Source organism: Pristis pectinata, chromosome 32 (genome assembly GCF_009764475.1).
Source record: "Pristis pectinata isolate sPriPec2 chromosome 32, sPriPec2.1.pri, whole genome shotgun sequence".
NCBI lineage: Eukaryota > Metazoa > Chordata > Chondrichthyes > Rhinopristiformes > Pristidae > Pristis > Pristis pectinata.
Window position 1 is genome coordinate 7,102,233 of NC_067436.1, and position 7,046 is coordinate 7,109,278.

At 45.5% G+C, this 7,046-nt stretch overlaps 1 protein-coding gene across 1 annotated transcript in view; it reads right to left on the reverse strand.

Moving 5' to 3' along the window:
- si:dkey-24l11.2 (uncharacterized protein LOC100034462 homolog) overlaps positions 1–2,526 on the reverse strand; it is a 37,021-nt gene extending 34,495 nt beyond the window's left edge. The window contains exon 1 of the mRNA XM_052042540.1: positions 2,406–2,526. The gene's annotated coding sequence lies outside the window, so the exon portion shown is untranslated. The remainder of the gene's footprint in view (positions 1–2,405) is intronic.
- Between the last annotated feature and the right edge of the window lie 4,520 nt (positions 2,527–7,046).

Below are 7,046 nucleotides of genomic sequence, written 5' to 3' on the forward strand. Positions count from 1 at the left end.
AGGTGGTCAGTGGAGTTACCATACATCCCACATATGCCTTTTTGCACATTGCCCTAGCTTCACCAAACCGTGTGCACACATGCACATATACTTTATAGCAAGGTTTACAGGATTAGCAATAAGGAAACACAAAATCCAATTACAGCAACCCTCCCATTGCCAGCATTTAAAGTTCAGTACTTTGTGTAGGTGCATTTCCGTAAAGAACAGCAAAAGCAACCCATTTTACATTTACTCAGTAATTTGATTACAATTTTTAAAAACAAAACACCTGCAGCATAAGCAGCATCTTTCTAATTTAGCAGCTAATAAGAGGGTAATTAACCACATACATACCCTGTTTCTCCCAAGCACACATTTACAAAGAAGCATTATCCACGACATTGACAGATAAACTGAATATTTATTTACAAATGTTCAAGGTCACCAAAGCTTTAAACCACATCAAGGTTTCCTAATTCATAATGTCAAAACATCCAGTTTTAGCATTTGGCCACATCAAGGGGCCACGTTTTTGTGCTGTGCGGTAAGAATATCTAGTCACAGCAATTAAAACTTGGAATCTAGAGACTTAACCATCATTCAGCTGAAGAAAATCCGACGGATGCCAGAAACCATTGAAAGTCTGGCCCTGAAAAAGGAAAGCAAAAAGCTGCAGACACTGGAAACCTGAAATACCAACAAGTGCTGTAAATGCTCAGTAGGCCAAACAGCATCACAGAGGCAGAAACAAGGTTAAGATCAATGAAACCAGCACCTCTACTTCCTCAGGAGGCTAAAGAAATTTAGCATGTCCCCTATGACGCTCACAATTTTTATCCATCCACTATATCCATCCATCCATATATCCATCCATCACGGCTCAGTATGGCAACTGCTCTGTGACCACAAGAAATAGTTGTGGACATAGCTCAGCACAACACAGAAACCAGCCTCCCCTCCATGGACTGTCTACACTTCTCACTGCCTTGGTAAAGCAGCCAACATAATCAAAGACCCCACTGACCATGGACATTTTCTCTTCTCTCGCTCCCATCAAGCAATAGATACAAAAGCCTAACAGCACATATCACCAGGCTCAAGAACAGCTATTGAATGTTCCCCTAGTGCAATAAAGTGGACTCTTGACCTCACAATCTACCTCGTTATGGACTTGCACCTTATTGTCTGCCTACACTACACTTTCTCTGTAACACTTTATTCTGCATTCTGTTATTGTTTTCCCTTGTACTACCTCAATGCACCGTTGTAATGAAATGATCTGTATGGATGGCTTAAAAAATAAAGTTTTTCACTGTATTTCAGTACATGTGACAACAAAAAAAATCAATGTATTTATACTTTTCAACAAATCATTGACGAGAAACATTTAATCTGTCTCGCTCCTCAGATGCTGCCTAACCCGAGTTTTCCCAGGATTTTGTTTTCAGTACCGTTGTATCATCTTATAGATTATGCTGATTAAATCTTTGTTTCAGTATACTCTAGCCAAAAATAAACATTTAAAGCTAAAACTTCTGTAAACTTTCATTATGTCCGGGCAGAGGAAGCGCAATCGCGCAAATCCTTGAGACCAGCAACAAATAGCAGAAACAAAAACCTGGAAGCTCTCAGATCCAGTAGATGAGGGGAGAATCTGGGCACCTCATCTTCTGCTGCCCGACCTGTTGAATGCTTCAGCACTCTTGGGTGACAAGTGACCAGGTAAGACCCCACCCACCCAGGTCATTCTCTCTTCTCTCCTCTTCCATCAGGTAGAAGATACAGGAGCCTGAGGGTACGTACCACCAGACTTAAGGACAGCTTCTGCCCCACTGTGATAAGACTATTGAACAGTTCCCTTATACAGTGAGATGGACTGACCTCACGATCTACCTTATTGTGACCTTGCACCTTATTGCACTGCACTTTCTCTGTAGCTGTGACACTTTACTCTGTACTGTTATTGTTTTTACCTGTACTACCTCAATGCACTCTGTACTGACTCAATGTAACTGCACTGTGTAATGAATTGATCTGTACGATCGGTATGCAAGACAAGTTTTTCACTGTACCTCGGTAGGAGTGACAATAATAAACCAATTCCACACACCCACCGCCTTGCCCTGCCTAGAACCCAGGAGGAGATGCCCCCAGCAGGGCATGAGCTGGACCCGAGGGAAGGCTGCAGCAGGCGAGGGGTGGGGACCTGTGAGGCTCGGCTGTCCCGTCGGGGCCAGTCACGGGGACGGGACTCTCGGCCCCTCGGGGCCTCCCGCTCCTCCCCCCGACTCCACCGCCCCAAACCCCGCTGCCGATTCCGTCCAAACGGGCGGCACTCGCACGGCAGCTCCCGCCCTTTTTCTCACCCTCCGACCCGGGATTTCAAGCCACTCCCTCGCACTGCGGGCGGAGCCGCCATTTACCTGCTTACAGCCGGAGCCACAAAACCAACGGACCAGCTCCCGCCACAATCCCTTCCCCCGGACTAATCGCCCTGGCGCCGACTGCGCCTGCGCGGCACTGGTAAAGGGGGGGCTAACGCTCCCTCCCGGCAGCAACTGCGCCTGCGTGTCACTACGGGCGGACCGTCGGCAGCAACTGCGCCTGCGCGGCACTGGGGTGCCGGCGATAGCTACTACGCTTGCGCAGCACCGGGACTGAGTTCCTGAAATGCGCATGCGTGGCAATCGGTTGGGCCGGCGATGCCCACGTGGTTACTGTATCAATTGCTGAAGTTAAACTTAAGTTTCTTGTCTTAGACACACATACCCAGGGAATAAATGCCGTGGCATTTAGCTTGTTGCAGCAGCAGCAGCATAGTACATTACAAACATAAATTAACATAGACTTAAACTAACCCAAATTACTTGCACAACAAAATAAACTAAAAATAAATGTTATAACATCAGTGCAAAACCATCATCGTCGTTTCTCCAATCTTGTGTATGGTGACAGGTAAATGTTGCGTCCAGGTGTGGAGATTGAATGGAAATTCAATTAGATGATCCGTCTAATTGGTTACTGCTGAGGTTCATGCTCCATGTAAGTCTCCTCAATAACAATTTACACTTTAAATCATTAAACAGTGATTGTTCCTCAGACAGAATTTTCTCATGAAGTGTCTCCGTCTTGAAATATTAACTCTGCTTCTCTCCCTATAGCTGCTACCTGATCTGCTGAGTGTTTCCAGCATCTTCTGTTTTTATTTCGGATTTCCAGTGTCTGCTTTTTTTGATTCACAGAATATTTTTAACGCCTGGGCGCATTTGAAGCTGTTGGTGCCAGGGTGATTAGTCCGGGGGAAGGCTTGGTGCCGTTCACAACTTGAAGGACAATACACTGTCCAGCCAATAAAGCAGTTTTTAAAGTGTTGTGATGGGTGCAAACACAACAGGTGAACTGTACACTGCAAGATCCCAGAAGCAACAATGTGATTGTCATCATCTGGTTTCTTTCAGTAAAGTTGTTTCAGCAATACAATGATTGATGGAGGGGCAGGTGGAGGGGCAGGTAGTGTTGAGGAAGCAGGGAGTCTGCAGAAGGACTTGGACAGGCAGGGAGAATGGGCAAAGAAGTGCCAAATGGAATACTGCGTAGGGAAGTGTATAAGGTAAGATAACTTTATTAGTCACATGTACATCGAAACACACAGTGAAATACATCTTTTTGTGTAGTGTTCTGAGTACAGCCTGCAAGTGTTGCCACACTTCCAGCACCAACATGGCATGCCCACAACTTCCTAACCCGTACATCTTTGGAACGTGCGAGGAAACTCACACAGACACGGGGAGAACGTACAAACTCCTAACAGACAGTGGCCGGATTTGAACCTGGGTCGCTGGCACTGTAAAGCGTTACACTAACTGCTACACTTTGGTAGAGGGAATAAAGGCATAGACTATTTTCTAAACAGGGAGATAATTCAGAAATCAGAGGTGCAAAGGGACTTGGGAGTCCTAGTGCAGGATTCCCTCAAGGTTACCTTGCAGGTTGAGTCAGTAGTAAGGAAAGCTAATGCAATGTTGGCATTCATTTTGAGAGGACTACAATATAAAAGGAAGGGTGTAGTGCTGAGGCTTTATAAGGCATTGGTCAGACCACGTTTGGAGTATTGTGAAAACTTTTGGGCCCAATATCTAAGGAAGGATGCACTGGCTTTGGAGAGGGTCCAGAGGAAGGTTACAGGAATGATCCCGGGAATGACAGGGTTAATGTATGAGGAGCGTTTGATGGCTCTGGGCCTGTACCTGATGGCTCAGGCTCTGGAGTTTAGAAGGATGAGGGGTGGGGAGGGGGGGATCTCTTTGAAACCTACCTAATATTGAAAGGTCTGGATAGAGTGGACGTGGAGAGGATGTTTCCAGTAGTGGGAGAGTCTAGGACCAGAGGACACAGCCTCAAAATAAAAGGACATCCCTTTAGAACAGAGATGAGGAGGAATTTCTTGAGCCAGAGGGCAGCGTATCTGTGGAATTCATTGCCACAGATGGCTGTGGAGGCCGTCACTGGGTGTATTTAAAGTGGACATTGATAGATTCTTGATTAGTAGGGGTGTCAAAGGTCATGGGGAGAAGGCAGGAGAATGGGGTTGAGGGGGAAAAATAAATCAGCCATGATCGAATGGCAGAGCAGACTTGATGGGCCGAATGGCCTAATTCTGTTCCTATTGTCTTATGGTCAATTGCTTTATCTCTTAAATTTTTCCATTTCTACTGAGGTGTCATAGACCTGAAACGTTACCTTAGTTTCTCTCCCTACCGATGCTGCCTGACCTGCTGAGTATTTCCAGAATTCCCTCTTTTAATCACTGTTTCTTGGTGTGAGGGGAAATTCTGTTTTGTGTGCCTTGAAATACTGAGCTGAGACAGTCACAGAGACCAACTTCAAACAACCTGGCAATCACACAGCAACACCATACAGTCAAAGGATGTCTGTTTGCAGTTCTGATGAAGGGTCTTCAACCTGAAACATTAACTGGTTTCTCTTTCCACAGACGCTGCCTGACCTGCTGAGTTAGAACAGAACATAGAAAACCTACAGCACAATTCAGGCCCTTCGGCCCACAAAGCTGTGCCGAACATGTCCCTACCTTAGAAATTATTAGGCTTACCCATTTTTCTAAGCTCCATGTACATATCCAAAAGTCTCTTAAAAGACCCTATCGCATCCACCTCCACCACTGTTGCCGGCAGCCCATTCCATGCACTCACCACTCTCTGAGTGAAAAAGCTTACCCCTGACATCTCCTCTGCACCTACTCCCCAGCACCTTAAACCTGTATCCTCTTGTGGCAACCATTTCAGCCCTGAGTTCTTCCAGCAGTTTTATATTTATAGCTTTAGATTAAAAATTCAGGACAGGTCTTTGTTCTTGGAGAACTGGCTCCACAATGTGGAGCAGGGGTTGGTGAACACAATCCTGTAGTCATCAACGGACTTGCTATAGAGATGGTCAACAGCTTCAGGTTCCTGGGCATCCATATCACCAGCAACCTCTCCTGGTCCCTCCACACTGATGCAGTGATCAAGAAACCACATTGGTGTATTTACTTCCTTAGGCATCTGAGAAGATTCAGCTTGTCCACGAGAATTCTCGTGAACTTTACAGATGATGGATTGCACCTCAGCCTGGTATTGTAACTGCTCTGCTCTGGACTGATGTAACCCGCAGAGAGGGGTACACGCTGCCCAGTCCGTCACAGGCTCCTCACTTCCTTCCACCCAGTGCATCTTCACCGTGCGTGGCATCAGGAAGGATAATAGTATTGTCGAAGATGCCTGCCACCCTGGCCATTCCCCCTTTCTCTCTTCTACCTTCTGGGAGAAGATACAGGAGCTTGAAAGCTCAGACATCCAGACTTGAGAAGTCTGAAGTAAGAAGACAGATTCTTCCCCACTGCTGTCAGACTTCTGACCCAAACACCTCTTTCACATCCCCTTCCCAGTCGTGCTGCCTCTTCACTCGACCTCTCTCAGTTATTCCATCATTGTCACTTTAGCATTTCTTTTTGCACTGCTTCAGACTGCACTGCAATCTGCACTAGTCTGTTGTTTAGTGTTCATCGCTGTATTTTATTTATTATTACCATGTGCAGTGTTTACTCTGTGAGCTTCACACGAGGAAGGAATTTCATTGCACCCTTGTGTATGTGACAATAAGCTAATCTGAATCTGAATCTGCACTGATAGGACCAGCAGCTTCCTCGTACGATGAGGCACCCCTCACACAGTTCTCTGTACTGATGACTTTTGTTCCCTAATTTTCAAGTAGTTGAACTCGTTATACTATCAGCAATAGCCCAAGCAATTACCAAATAAAGCAATGTACACAGAGTTAGTTTATCTACACTCCTGTAGGGTTCTGCTTTTATGATTGCTTAATCAATTGCCTTTCCAACAATGTCTGTAGTATATAACCCAGAATTTGTAACTGTTGGAAAAGGCTGAATAGGGTAGAGCTCTGGGGAGAGGGAGGGGTAATGTTGAGTTGTTTCATTGAAAGAAAGGGTTTGATAAGACAGACATGTGGAAGTGTTTCAATCTGCAGGGGATCCAAAGCCAGAGACAGTAAGTATAACACAGTAAGACTCTGCTAACAGGACACTCTTGCTACTTTGATAAATGTGACTGTCTGAAATGAGCCACACAGAAGCTGTAACTGGGAGATGTAAAAGGCTTTATTCAACACAGCAGATCTTCTGGAGAGAGTCTCCTCTCTTCACACAATGTTTTATACTTTTTGAACACAAGAGACAATAATAAACAGTTAACTACAGTTTCAATGGCTATAATCACCTACTCAATCTGAACATTTTGAATGTGTCAGGTAACTTTCCAGAATTGCAGGCAGTCAACGTTTCTGTCAACAGGACTGAAGAAGAGTCCTGACCCAAAACATTGACCGCCTGCTTTTCTCCACGGATGCTGCCTGGCCTGCTGAGTTCCTCCAGCATCATCGTGTTTTTCATCTAGATTCCAGCATCTGCAGTCCTTTGTTTCTCTAACTTTCCGTCTGCTCCGGTTTCCTCCCACGTTCCAAAGACATACGGGTTAGGAAGTTGTGGG